Below are 15,958 nucleotides of genomic sequence, written 5' to 3' on the forward strand. Positions count from 1 at the left end.
CTTTTCTTATGGTTTTAATACATGCTCTTGAATGCAGATGAGTCGGTATGGATCACAGCAGCTGCTGATATTTACTTTCCTGAAACTAGTGCTGGAGTTGCATCACTGGAACGAGCACTTGGTTGTTGTGTCGCAGCCCTCTGTGTGTGTGTATGTGTGTGTGTGTGTGTGTGTGTGTTTGTGTGTATTTGTGTATTAGGGAGTTTGAAGTGGAACATCAGTGAGTGGGGACAGATGGGTCATTAATTAGCAAGCTGGAGACGAAGATGATTAATACATCAGAATACAGCTGCCCCCACTGAGACTGCAGGGAAACAAACTCCTCTGTCCTCGACATACATGCATGTGTGTGTGTGTGTGTGTGTGTGTGTGTGTCATTGGTAACACATTTGAGCATCCATACTGTCAGAGACATGTTGATGTCTGTGTATATGCAGATGATGTTACTACTTTGCAGGGTAAATAAACCATCATATGTGTTTGTTCAAGTGTAGAAGTGACCGCACAAAGTCTGTTGTCTGTGTGTGTGTAGATGTGGTTCTGCCTGACTTGTGTTGGCACTCCAGAGGCCTCGGCCTCGGAGGCAGGGCGGGTGGCAGAGAGAGAAGGAGAAGGAGAGGGAGGGAGGGAGAGCAACTGTCAACAACAAACTCATTAAAACACACAACAGACATCAAAGATAGCTTGAACCACTCAGAGAAGTCGAGCTGGAGCACAGAAAAACATAAATGGAAAGAGGGAAAACATGGATAAAGGGAGGGGTGGAGGCGTGAAAGGCTGGGATGGGTGGAAGAGGCTGTCAGCGAGGGTTAGATGGATGGTCATATGCAGGAAGTGGCAAAAAGAAAGGTCAACCCAAACCAGGCTAACATTTGTATATTGAATGATGACTTCATAAGGCAAAATCTGAGTGATTTAATATCCTCCCTGCTTTTATCATTATTACACCGTAAGTGTCAGGTCAGACATGTTGACTTTACTCTGTTGCAGTAAAATGCAAACATTGCATCTTTCATGCTGACATCATTCTGACATTCTTGCACTGCACATCTCTGCACTTTTAAACTTTATTTTTATTTTTATTTTTTCTGTTAAAAAATTTTGCCACCCTTGTATATATTGTAAATAAAGCTGCTGTAACAATGTAAATTTCCCCTGGAGTGGGGAGAAATAAAGAACTTTATCTTATCTTATCTTATGCTGAGTATTAACAGGTTGTCGGTAAACCCTCTGAACTTCTGAAGAATTTTCTCTCTCGTGCCACAATTTCACGCAGTGTGATTTCTCTTTTCACTGCAATACAAAGTCCTGCATCTCTATGGAGAGAACACACAATGGCTAGGATTACAGTGAAGTCAAAACTGTGTTCTTTGCAGTATAACATAGTTAGAATGTCATAAATCCTAAAAAAACAGGAAAAATGAGACTTGGATTTCTACTATTTATTTCAGAAAAACTGAAAAACAGTGCGGCTTACCAATACTGGAAAACAACGGTGGTTCTACATACCATAGATATTTCACTACTTTTCAACATTTACTTTAAACTTCATTTTTATCATACTTGTCTCCTCTCTATTCTGTGTAAACATAGCCTGCAGTTCAGCCTAGTTTATCTGAAAAGTCTTGTGTGTCATCACACTGCTTGCACTTTATTTTGGTCAAATTTTCAAAAGAGAAATATTACGATTTAAAGTTTAAATCTAATTATATTTCCAGGTGCACGTCACAGATGATTACTGAAAGGACTGTTGGAAAGTTAAAACTCCAATGATTTTATTTTTTGGATTTGTAGTTTCAGGCTCTCATAAATCGTGTCATTTTGGCGTTTTTAAATTTTTATTTTTATTTTTTAAGATGATTTGCCTTTCAAAGCCCCTGGCGAGCTGTGGAGTATAGAGGGTTAAAAAGCTAACAAGCTGTATTTGTTAGCTATGCAGTAACTACACTGATCTACCAGAAAATGGGTGTAAATACTGAATACACAACTAATCTCAATACTCTCTCTGGTGCAGCCTGTTCTCATCAAGTGACGAGGATTACCCGGAAAAGTTCAAACAGACATGGAGCTAATTTCTACGGCAAACCAAGAGCACAACCTTAACTTTTATTTCTGTGCCATATTTTTGTGGACTTAAATTGATGCTGGAGGCTGAAATCTATCAACTCTACCAACTGCCGTGTACATTTACTGGCACGCAAAGCAGGAAATTCAAGGATATAAAAAGAAAAATAACAGAGACAGAGAGCTGGAAGAAAGCGAGTGGAGGAATAATAAGAGTGGAGGGAAAATATAAATCAAACTGAGAGAGATGAGTGACGAAGTGCATTCCGCTTGCTTGAAGTCTGTGATGGAGCTTACTGGGGTAGGCAGGATTATTAGCATGAGGTAATATTCATTTCTGATTCACATTTAGCCATGGCACGTCAGGAGAGTGAATAGAGAGAGTGCGACAGAGATGGAGGGGGTTGACGGGATGGAAATAGGCTGGAGAAGGAAAGCTTGGCAGGGTGTAGTTCCAGTCTGGCCAGCCCTCAAATTCAGTCGTCATTCAGTCTCTTCTGCTTCTCCACTTCGCTTTATTATCCATCTTTCTGTCATTCACGAGCTTTCCCTCTCTTCCACTGTACATTTCTTCTCTCTTCAACCTGGCTTTCTGTCTCCTCCCTCACTCTGTGTCTCGCTATTCAGTCCTTATTCTGTCCGTCTCGGCTCACTTACAAGTGCAACTCCTGACAGCCCATCGTCTTGGGTTAGATCAACACCCCCTCATATGTCATTACTGTGTTGAGGGGCTCCTGGGTCTTGTTCTTTTACAGATGATCCCCTTCTCGGATCCCTATTTATACTACAGAGGCTAGAGAGACCGGAGAGACGGATTGTGGGAGAAAAAAAAAAGAGACACCTCTTTCTTTCTTGCAGGAGATTTGCGTGTGATTGAAGGGTTTATTGAACACACATTTAACTCAGACTGCTATCACAGTTAAATCTCCAGTCATCACTGCTCACAGAATCTACAGTTCCTTCACGGCGCTGCTAAAAAATGAAATTACACAGAATTACATCACAAAGTACAAAAAAAAGAAGTAGAGGCATTTGTGTCTACAAGGTGACAATCCGAACATTGTGCAAAAACTGTCGGTGTTGTGCTCCAGTTGTAACCGAGACAGTAACTATGACAAATTAGCAACTAGCAATTTCTGAAATTGTCTACAGCTAATCCAATTACAGGGTTATGTATTACTCTTCAACCTGGAGCAAGGGCTGAACTCACTGTTACTCTGTTAGAGAGACATCAAAAGACTTTTATCTGAGGCTAAATTCAAGTTCAATAATGTAATCGCATAAAGAAGTAACACACATCAAGAGAAGAGGAGAAGCATTCTGAAATTATACCTATCAGACATGATTCGAAAACAAGAGTGTGCCTTTGGGGGAACAATTTAAACAGTACATTATGCTAAAATGCATCTCTTGCCTGATGAGATGACATTGTCCAGTAGCTGAATTTGTGGGTCGTTACAACAACCTAACAACAAAAATGCAATTGCCACCACAACAAAAATGGAACAGAATGCCTCGAGGCCAAGTATCCAACTTCAAAGTCTTTTCTCTTAATTAATTCGGGATCGTCCCCCAATGTACAAGAGAAACAAGACACTAGGCAGACAGAAATGAAAGCGAGAGAAAGAGAGAGAGATTAAACTTGAGAAAGAACTGCACAAGCTCACTTTACAGCTGTTGTTAACAAGAGGCTTTTCAGAGTCTGGATGTGTCAGTAACACAAGCCTTCTGGGAAACGGGGTTTTTGACTGAGGATAATATTCCATAGGGCAAAACTCTTGAGACCGTTGAATTGTAGCCGGGTATAACAAACGGGGAGTGGAGCTTGTTTCATAACCCGCTGGCTGGAGCCCAATTAATGAGACCAGTAGGGACACTTAAAACTAGCTAAAATGTTAATGCTTTTTGTTTGGATCTCCCTGATTGTTGTGGACTGAGCTGACATGACATAAAGACATGGATATGCAGCAAAAACGCTATGTTCTACAGTGAAGGTAAGCTATTAGATTTAGAGTGCTGCTGTGCAGCTCTGAATTGGATGCCAGAGATGTCTGAACTCCAAATAAACTCATGTGACCTTCAAGCTGCAAGCAACTGCATGTTCATTGCAGGGATTTCAAAACAGCAGGGGTGCAGTGATAAATGGGAGCAGAACGCTAGAAGATGCTTACTTTTATTTATAACTCTTATCAGGGAATTTAAATAAATGAAAGGAAACCAGGGAAGGGTATGGAAGGACAGATCTACTGCCACAGTCAACCTCTTACAGGCCTTTTCTATACGACTCACATTTGCTTTTTTTTCCCTTAAGGCTTATTATAAGATAAAGTCATCCTAAATGAACACAAATTCAATAGTAATTCTAGTTTTTAGCCACATGAGAGGATTAGGATCAAGAAAATATCTCTGTAGGTTTGAAAGGGAATAATGAATCGACATGACTACTGAACAGCAGCAAGGAGGCCAGACACAAGCTGGCATCTTTGATATTCCACGGGCCTGCGCATGCTTTTAGCTTCCCAATTATTTGTTTGGATCTGTAACAGAGTGACCCAGGACTACTAAAGACAAGTAGAACGCACAGAGAGAATGAAAGGGATAAAACAAAAACAGAAATAGACTTTATATAAAGCAATGCCTTGTTCCTGATCATTTTTCAACCGTCTGTCTCTTTGTTATACAATTTCATATCAGATTACAGGCTGACGATACTGTGATATTTGAATGTAAAGAGATGGGAATGTAATGCTGTGGATTACGGGTGCCTGGGTTGAGATAAAGTGGGGTTAGTAGAAAACAGTGATATGGTTGAATGGGCTTAAAGGATCTTTCTGTTTCATTTCAATCGGCCTACACTGGATTGTTGGCAGAGCAGTGCAACAACGTTTCATGGATTAATTCACAGGGAGAAAAACAACACATATATGAGCAGCTCTGCTTTTGCTCAGTAAGATCAGTATTTTTGTTTCAGAGAGAGAGAGCAGCTGGGTTTTGACCTATAACAGAAATACACTAATTGTGTTTCGTGTTAATTAAGTAAAACTTCCAAATGTGCAGAGATTCAGCAGACCAATAAAGCAAATGTCTGACAAATTAAAAGAAGAAAAAAGTTCTGTAAGACAAATTAAGCAATTTATTTTACTTTAAGAAACAGCTTTACTGCAAATGTCACTTTTGTTAGCATTAATGTGTTGCACCACAATCATCAGTATTGAGCTTTAGTGTTATTAAAAGTTTTTGGAATTCCAGAACTTTCTTTTTAATTTCTTACACATCCACATTTAAGCAATCCAACAAGATGCAACAGATGCTTCCCTGCGGCTGGGAAACCACTTAATTAGCTGTCAATCAGCTGATACCATCAAATGATACGCGCATTTGTGCAATATTGAATGCCATGGCAACTGGCAAACAAATCAAACGCCGTGTGCCAAACTTCCAGGTGTCTCTCTAAAGTTACTCCAAGATTGTTGACTTTATGTCACAGTACTTCCTATCTGACACACCAAGTGGATGAAGAATGACAGCCAGCGTGTCTTCACAAAGAGGATTCTAACTCACAGGAATCTTCTAGGAAAATTTGCTTCTGCCATAAATGCATGAAGGAGACTTCCTTTGTGTGACGTCTTTACATGCTTTGAGGACAAGTGCAGGCTTTTCAGCCAGTTATAAAAAATAATGTCTTCACTGTTTTTTTTAACATGGTAGAACAAAAGGCAGAGCACAGATAAATTAATCTGATACAGAACTTTGAATTAAAATCTCTGAACTCATACAGTATGTAAAACGCTTTTCTCAGGTATTTATAATAGTGGTGTCACATAGATTTTGTCAAGATACAAAAAATACATTTAGCATTATATATTTGGCCTCATTTGACTCATATTTCATTTTGTTGATGATTACTCCTTTCAGGTACTGTGTATTTCCACAGAGCTGAATAGAACTAACAGCAAGAGACAACACTGATGGATTGGACCCATACCTATTACAGTTTTGATGCTCAAGCACAAATTGAAGTCTGACTGAAGCTGTTTCAACTCTTTGAGCTCAGTATGCGTGCAGTCTCATCTGTTGACTGTTCTCATTAATTTCTGAACTGCTCCCATGCCATACACACACACACACACACACACACACACACACACACACACACACACACACACACACACACACACACACACACACACACACACACACACACACACACACACACACACACACACACCTATGGTATATTAAAAATCAGCAGGTATGAGTGGATCTTTAAAGTTGTTTCATCAGCTGAATCGTATGCTGTGCAGCTCACAGCAAATCCCTGTCATCCACATCCAGCCTTATCCACAGCAGATGATATCATTAGGTTGGTGGTGCTACAAACAGTGAGCCCGATAAGGAATATTCCTGTCCTCAAGACTTGAGCTGTAGCCAAACACGGTGACTCCTCGCTAAAGACCTTATCGTCATCAGCTTGGCTGCTTTGTGGAGATAGCAGAGTTTTGATAGAGTGGCAAAAGTGTACTGAATAAAACAACAACATTTATGGTAATTTATAGTTTGTGTCCAACACTGTCAGTAGTAAGAAATGGAAAATACAGCCCTGTACTGATCATGATAGTTATGAAAAACAGCTCTGCCTATCTGTGACAGACATCTGAGGTGCATGTCTGGATCTGTTGTGTTGCCCTGTATAGGCGTTGACCACAGATACCTGACCAGACAATGACGATGTTGAATTAAATCAAGATATTTCCAGTGAAGGTAATATGTAGCTGCTTAGGGCAGATAATACTCGTACAACTGTATCCATATTCAAACGCCTGATAATGTCTGGGCTAGTAATACATCAGTGCTGGTCTTGCTGCGTCATGTTATAAGAAAAACACAAGAAAGGAAAAACACATAGACAAAAAGCTTGCAGCAGAAGCCTGAGACTCCATTGGTTCCTTTCACTGTGGTGAGCTTGGCTTATCAAGTCACAGCGCTACCTCTATTGAACGCACAGATATTAAATTGATATTGATCTACTCTCATGACTCTATGGCAAACAAGCAAATTCCCAAAATGTTGGAAAATTCTTTTTTATAAGAAAGGCCAAAAGGGTTTACTCTGATGTGTTTCACATCTTAAACTATAGGCCTTGACTGACAGTAGAATAACCTAGTCAACAGGGAAGCTGCCCTTTAACCAGATAATCCAGGTTCAATCTCTCAAGCCAATGAGCACGAGCTCCAATGAACTGTATTTCAGCAATGCAGTGAAAATACCTGCTGCCTCCAAAGATACTGTGTTGCAGCTGACCTTCACCTCTGACCTCAGTATGAAACGGGAAGAGCAAAATTGAGATTCTCTCTTTCTTTCTTGCTTTCTTTCTTTTGTGCTTGGAACCATTTCCACAGAGAAAAACAATTTGGTTCCTGAGGCATTATCTACAAAAAGCTGGCTTGTTATTCTTGCAGGCTTTTGTCAGGCTAACTGGTTCTACAATATACAACAGAATCTTGCTATTCTTTTGACAATCTCAAATACGCCATATGTTTCTGACATTTCTTAAGCGTTACTTATCATTACATTTTAGCCTGCTTATATAACATCTGACTAAGGATTGCATAAAAACAAATCTTTTGTCAAACGCTTGCACATGAACCGATTGTCATTTTCTTTCTTTCTTTCTTTTTTTTGTAGAAATACAGTATTGGGTTTGGAAGAAAAAAATGCTCCATGTGAGACTGAGGACACAGACCAGCTTGTTAGGTGGGAATTTCATGGGTTGTTACGAAGCACCTGTCATCTACGTTCACCTGCCACAGTTTCGGCTCCAAGAAGCAGCCGGCAGAATGACGGGCTTCACTTTCCTATTTACCCTCCTGATTGATTTCCATTGCAAATGGATTTTATAGCCACATATTAATATGGCCAAAAATGCCCGCATAGCTCCTGCACGAAAAACCAGGCAAGGTAGAGAAAGAGACAATGAGACTGAGAAAGAGAGAAAGAGCCACACAGGCAGACAAGCAGCATGCAGGCACATTTCAATGGCTGTAATACAATTATCTAGCTGCTGGCTCATTGGCATATTCATATGACACGGTTATTCGTTTTGTCTTATTTTCTAAAATGCAATAACAGAAAGAGCGGTGTGTTGGGTCTGAGTCATTCTGACTGATGGAAACCCAGAGGCTGTTGCTTTGCTGTGTGTATTTAAAACTCTTTGAGTCACTGCTACAATGAAAAATGCCAGCAAAGTACTGCTGACTTTCCACCAGTTATGCCCCACAAACAGTGGATGTAACAGACCGACTTCCATAGTTTAATTTAGTTCAGGAATGTTTTTTAAACATTTGCTACGCGTTTCTTAAATACACGCTGAACTCTGCAAACAGGGACATAACTAGTATCAGTGATGGACAGAACAGAGGATGCTCATTAGCAGACAGTAAATATTAGCAAACAGAAAACTGTGTGCAATTAAGTGACTGGAAGGGGAAAAAAAAGTTTTCCGACATTAACCTAGATTAATGTGAGCTGTCAAGAAGAAAAATCCGAAGTGCACAGCCAGGTACGCAGCACCACAGGGAGTCACGCTGTGCTGTTTGCACCCTCACAAATATTAGCAGCATCACGAGAAGCAGCTGAAACAAGTGGCTGCTTTAGGAGAGGTGTGCCAAGAAAAATACAGACACCCTGATTGCTTAGCTGGGTAACCTGTGAAGGTTTTTGTACATTTTGTAAATGATGTGGATGCGTGCACAAGCATTAAACTACCTCATGTTGTTTTTCCCCCTCAATGGAGCCACTGATTTCAGAGGCAATTTTATACCAGTTGTGCAATTCTACACTTGCTGCATCAATCTCCTACCGACATCTTTTTGCTTTAATAAATACAATCAGGATGTGTTTCTGATTAAGTTTTATAATCCTATTTGATCTCGAGCACTGTGCAAATAAAAAAAAAAAGAAGTTGCGACAGAAGTGAGATAACCACAGCCGTCAGCGCTGCCTGGTTAGCTGATCCAAAAGAATGCTGTGCTGAAACCAAGGTGTTGTTCTCACTAAGTCTCCCCTTAAGCCTTTAAGCACCACAGCACCCACCCAATGTGAGGAAGAGAGAAAGAGTTGCAGGAACGTCAAAGAAGCCACATTTACATGCGGGTGACAAATATCGGCTGGGAATTTATGTAGTTAAAAAGCTGATTAGATTCTGTGGCCAAAAAAAAACCAAACAAAAAAAACTCTGTGACCTAACAGAGGCATAATGTTCATTTTTTTGCCCAGATTTAACTTCAATATAATCAGTTTTTCTATGGCAAACAAGCTAATTGTCACACTCTCTCAGCCCACAGTTTGACACTGGAATGGAATAAGAAACTAAATATACAAAAGCTGCAAATAAACAAGAGCTCCAAACATTTTTTATACGATGTGAACATTATTTGTCACATTCGGTTAACATCTAACTTGGCCCTCTCTGGTTCGTCACCTCTACATTATGCTTGCTGTCTCTGTTTAGATTTTTCTCTCTAACGAAAACATAAAGTTATTGAAAGCCATTGGGAACGACTGACACAGAACAAATGTCTTTTTATTCCCTTTAGATACTGAGATTGAGTGTTGTGTACAGTTCGCCTGTGAAAACACCGTGAATAACTGACATGACAGTTGTGAAGTTTTCATTGTAGCCCCGCAGCTTTGAGAGTCCTTGGTGGTATCACTCATGGCAAAGTGACACACCGGATAATCTCACTTCCGACACATGGAGCACAGCACGTTAACACTCGTGGAAAATTCATGTGCACTTCTCAAATGCTGCATGTGCAAGGTTTTCTGGTTGAGCTGGTACATGCAACTCAAACCCACTTTCCCCCTGTGAGACAAGGCTGGCTGGAAGAGGCAACAGATTCAGGCTGGAGGCAGATGTGATTTTCTAGGAATGATCTCACTGCCATTACCATCATCACTGCATCACTCATCACTTCACCCTTGTAACCTGTCTTTCAGTAAATATGACAGCATGCGTCAACATACTGTCAGAATGTCAGTTTCCTTTCCCTGTAGGCATACTGCACTTTAATTAGAGCAAATTTTTCTTTGTGTCACTTAGTTTTATTCCATAATCTTCCAAAACACTTGATGCTGATAATTAAAATCAGCATCACCAAAAACCTGCCTAAAACGTAGCAGAAGACAGATCTCAGACAGGCACAAAGAGTGATATTTAGAAGCCTGAATATGAGACCTTTTGCTTTCTTGTCAAGACTTAGGAAAATCGATATCACTTTCACATCTACACAGTAAATATAAAGCTGGAGCCAGAGGCCGATTATCTCAACTTAGAATAAGAATCTTCATAAATAAATAAATAAATAAATAAATAAACAAATAAATAAAATTTCAGTTACCAAGCTTTAAATTTGCTGGTGCACAGAGTCGGTTAATATAAGTCTATTGAGTTTTACTTCACTTGATATAATTACTGCTTATCTTTTACTGACATATTTTCAATATGTCAGTAAAAAAGGGGAAAAAGCCAGGGGAGAAGGAGGTTTATTTGAATTTAACCACCTTCCCTTGAATTTAATCACACTGGCCTATTTATCAAGACACACATGTAATAACTTTATCACAAGAAGACCCAGCACTAGTGTTCCTCAGCATTCTGGTATAAAGTCCCCCAGCCCTTGAAGCAAGTCTCTGTGAGTGTGTCGCTAATGTGAAGGTGGCTATTTGAGCCCATCTTGCAAGGGAAAACCCCACTCCCTGCTGGGTCATAGCCTCCACCAGTGGAGGGCTGTGCAGATCTCCCTAGGTGTGGTCGTCTGTGACCACCTGGGCCTTTCGCCACCCCAGTCTGAACCTGCAGACTACCACACCTAAGGAGACCTGCAGAGCAGCCATGGAAAGACAAGGTTGTTATGAGCCAGGGACGGAGCATCCTCGAGGCTTGCTCATGAAAGTGAACATTTTGTTATAGATTTCATGCCAGTTTGCATCTGACATCATATTGATGAAGTGTCTATCGCTGCTACAACAGTCGTTCGTTTTGCTGCCCAGGTCTACTGGTATGTGAATTTCACTATCAAAGCCAGGCTAGCTGTTGACGGTGTTTGTGTGAAACCAAGATATGTGGCTGAGATCTAGATATTTACTTGGCTTATGGGAAAATGGTGTCAATCTTCACATTTAACTCTTGAAGAAAGCCCATATCGAAATTCCAGTTAGGCAATCTTCTATCAATTTTTAAACACAAATTTTCTAAGCATTACCTTGCATCATCTTTTCCTAACTGAATTGTGTCACCTGTCTTTGCAGTCAGAGATCCTTCTGATTCTTGCTTTTATTCCTCACTACTGACTGCCTGGCCTCATTGGTATTCTAGATAGAAGTGTCAAGTGAATACTTGAAAATCTAGAGCATACACAATTATTTCTCTAAGTATCTTGCATCCAATAAAATAGTAGAGAAAACAAACAAACAAACAAAAAAAATACACGGGCTGTGAGCTGAAGCCTAACCTGTGGGTTTGCTGGAGGCTTGTTGGGTAGACGTAGGGCTTGTCATTTAAATTTTGAGCAGCGACGTGTGAATCCTAGTAAATGTTGACAATGTAGAATCCCTATAGCTTATCATTCTGCTTCCTGCCGCCACTCCTCGCTTTTTCTTCTGTCCCACTTCTGATCTCTTATTCCTGCTCTTCTACAATGTCAGCTCTCGCTCCGTCTCTAACCCTGACCTTCATCTCCTTGTCCTTCACTTCTTCATGCTGCCTTTTGTAACTGTAAAAACTAAATAGCAGTGACAATAAGAGCCCTATCTCGAAGACTTAGTGATATCTCCACTTCTCAGTTTAAATTTAACAGGTTTTATTGTGGCAGTTGCCTAAAGATACAGAGCAGACATGACAGAACAGCTTCAGCCACCACTGCAAACAGCAGACCCATTCGAAACGACATATTTTATCTGATCTTGAATAATTGAAGGCCTACAAATTAATCTACTATCTCTTTGGACTTGGTCTGTCATCTCTGAGCCTGGTGCCGCTGTGCACGTCATATTTATAAACCTTCGAGCGCCACAACAGGAACAATAATCTGGTGTGATTGACACTTACTGAGCTAAAAGCTTTACATTTGTAAGCTTCTAGAAAACCTTCAAAGGAGTTCATCTGAGCCCATGGACAACAGAAATGAGGATTGGTTCTGTGAGAGTGTGATAAGGTTATGAGCAATTCAGTTGATTCCTTTTTAGGTGAGAGGATTCAGAGGCAGTAAATGGTGAATTTGTGCAAGCAGACAACACTGGTGCCAGCAGCAAGGGGATACAATGCACAGATCCACACCGGTCAAGGTGTGTGCTGGAATTTAGCTCGATGTGCTGCTGCCTGCTGATGAGCATCTTAATGCAAAATAATGTATCATTTTCTGAGTCATCATTTGTGGGAAAAATGAGGCACAGAAGGCTCAGGTATAAAGCATCTGTAACTTGAAGATCCATTTACTGCTGTCTAAAATTTAAATTCCAACCTCCTCTAACACTTTTGCTTATCTCGACAGATCCCAGGGAGGCTTTAACTCAATCTGCCACAAATATACTTCTCCATTTCATTGCCTTTCAGACTGAAAATGTAGCTTTTGCACAAACCTCATTTTTTGTGCAGTAGTTAATAGTGTGATTTTACAGCCATGTAACTTATTGAATGGGTTTCCTGAGCTTTGGACTTCAGGGAATGAATGTTCGAAATTCACTAGCGCTACATAACGAGCAAATGGGGTGGGGTGGTGGGGGTGGGGGGCAGAAATGGAGTTAGAAAGAGAAACAGTAGCTTTATGTTTGCTGCTGTTTCAGCGGTATTGAATGTGATCGTAGACAATGCCATCCAGAGGCCCGTTTCAGACAGTGAGGTTTCCACCCTGAGCGTTTTATCTTGGCCACCCTACTGTGACCCCCTACTGGGCCCTGCAGGCATTCAGATGTAGAACAGAAAAAAAGACCCTGACTCTCATCTGCCCAGGCTGCAGTCAGCAACATGCACGCAACAAATCAGACAAATGCACACACACCTGCACGCAAAATGCGCAATGACAAGAAAACACACTCCCCTCCTGTTTTGCAGACACAGTGGCAGTGGTCAGTGACAAGACAGATTGTCTCTATTAGTATCAAAGCAGCTCTGTCCACCATGACAGATGAACTGGCTTCTTCAAGGTGGGTGAAGTGATTTACTCTATCTCCACTGTACTTTGCCTTATCTAATTGGTCTGGCCCTGTCCTGGACGCAGGCCAGTAAATCATGTCACTATCATGTATTTATAGATGAGGTCATGTAACTCTAGTGCTGATGGCAGCTACATAACATCTATATATGACACTTGTTACCATGCCAGCTGCTGGCTAGATGCCCAAAACATTAGATGGACACTGCAGCAAAAGCAATGTGAGGAGGAAAGGGGGGGCCAAGAAAATCTAAGAGGCAGAGGTGATGCTAACAAGAAGAAAAACTGTGATTATCACTGTTCACATAAAGATTCTGACATATATCTTTGACTCTCACTGTGACAATGGACTCACGCTGGAAATTCAAGCTCCAGCAGACTTAAGGAAATAAAAAAATCTTAAAGGATGACAGCCCAAGTGCAAAATCACATAACCCTAGCTGTGGCTCAGCTTCACTGCTATGCATTGCTGATTTGGCCAGACACCAGAGTTATAGAGCTGGGAACCACTCTGGACAGTGTCTGCAATGGGCTCGCCACGAATACGAGAGACACATTCCCTGCGTTCCTGCATTTCTGTGCGGTTGGCTTTCTGCCGTTAATATCTGGAACAGACATTCCTTTCTGTAGGACTCCCTGGGGAGCTGCACTTCCTTTCCGTAACCTTAGCTAACCAGAAACTTTCAGGGACCGTCTTGCAGATCAGTGACGCCAAAATTGGGCGGATGGAGGTTACTGTATGGAAAGCAATGACTGTTGTACTAAAACACATCTACATCCGTCAGTAATTACATTATTGTTGAAATTCTATAATCGTGCATAAGCAAAATTAAGCTGTCACCTGCAGAACTGAGGAAATAAAGCCACACAACAGATGTTTTATTTCCCTGACATCCTCTCTGTGAGGTTAAGCCATAGGACAATGAAGGCCTCAGTAATGAATAAAAGGTAATTGCATCAAGTTAATGGCTTCTATGAGCACTGACAACTTTAATATTCCAAAGGGACATCTCGAAATAATACATACAGAGCTTCCTGGTAAACACCCAGCAGTATGAAATACAGACAAAGCCGTTCTTCCTTTATCAAACAAGTCAATTAGGAATATACATGCCACTTACAATAACAGAAAAATGCCATTTTTGAGCAAGAGTCTCATCTGTGTCTCTGGTATAAAGTGTGCATGAAAAAGCAATCTTTATATCATAGAATCTACATGAATATATGGATGCAGCCTCCATGTTTGTACCGTATGCATGACCTCAGACACACTTGTGGCTGCGTCTCAGTGGAGCTCTAGCAGACAGGGTGCTAGCTGCTGCTGTCACCACCATAGTGGCCAGAGAGGAGAGGTGATGTGTCCCTTTTTAGAATCCATAAAAGAAGCCCTGCATGCTATTAAGCATGCATCAGCGCTCTCCATTCTCATCGGCTTTAAGAGCGGGAAATCGGAGCACAGTGCTGTTAACCTGTGTTCTCAATCTCTCTGTCACGTGAAACGAACAAGCTCAGAGATAACTCAAGATTGGAAAGTCAGTTCATGGTCCTATTGTGTTTCCATTGCTTTCCTTTCAGCCCTCGTGGCAGAATCCTGTCCAACATTGTATGAGTCTGAATAAGGTGTACATCTTTCATTAACCCTCCAACTCTGGCTGGCTGCTGGATGTCTGGTTCCCCTCACAGGAGACCACGGTTCAGCACTGATCTAGTGTTCATGATGTGAAGAAATAAATCCATACTGAACACAGAGAGGCACAGGTATTTTTTTTCCAATTTAAATTCCAAAAAGAACAGCTTTATTTTTTAGAGAGACTGTTTTTCTTTGTTTTCTGCTGTAGCGCTGATTTGAATATTTCTGGAGAATAATAATTATGGTAAAAGCATAATCAGAATTGGTTAGATGGACTTTCCAGATTTTCCTGTAATACCTACACCTATGAAAAATGTTAACTTTACACAGCCTCAGAGCAATAACTACCCGACCTGTAGTGTGAAGAAAATGACACATTTCAAGTTCAATAGTACAATGTTGTATTATTTACAGACTTCATACAGCACTTCCTTGGTTCCTATTTATTACATATGTCACTGTGTTAGATATTGGTGCTCATGATAAAGTATCTGCACATGCTTGAAATTCATATGTATGTTTTAGGAAGCAAAAGATTCATAGGAATGGAATTCAAAAAGGAACATTTTGTGTCTGAGTTGCCAGATGATGTTTTTATTCTTTTTTTTTTTTTACGCCGGTGTGGCTGCAGGCACTGAGGGCTTCTGCTTACACATGAGCAATATTCTTGTGAAGGCACTCACTCACTTCAACTGTTGAATCACGGAAGAAAACAAATTCCATCCAACACCTCATCTTGCGACTTAATCTAAAAGTCTTTTTTCAAAATCACAAACCTTGAATTTGGACTGGATAAGTGTCTCCTGTGAGGCAACTGTAGCATGGCTAGGCTGAATGAAGTCAGAGCTCAAAGTCCCTCTTACAATGATAGAATTAGGCCTAATTTGATACTTTATTTTGTAAAAGAGTAAACAAGAGTGGCTTGAAATCATTTGTCTAACAATCGTGAGAAATACAGAGAAATACTGCTTCCCTTGTGGGAGCAGAAGCGGAGAAGGAGGAACCAGTGTAAATGCATACACTGTATTAATTCATCTAGAGGAATATTAAAAGC

General features: G+C 40.6%; 1 protein-coding gene across 6 annotated transcripts in view; it reads right to left on the reverse strand.

The window, feature by feature from the left end:
- Window positions 1-15,958, reverse strand: part of mid2 (midline 2) — a 149,939-nt gene that overhangs the window by 50,370 nt on the left and 83,611 nt on the right. The window lies entirely within an intron of this gene.

This window comes from Amphiprion ocellaris, chromosome 13 (assembly GCF_022539595.1).
Source record: "Amphiprion ocellaris isolate individual 3 ecotype Okinawa chromosome 13, ASM2253959v1, whole genome shotgun sequence".
In the NCBI taxonomy this organism is placed as follows: Eukaryota; Metazoa; Chordata; class Actinopteri; family Pomacentridae; genus Amphiprion; species Amphiprion ocellaris.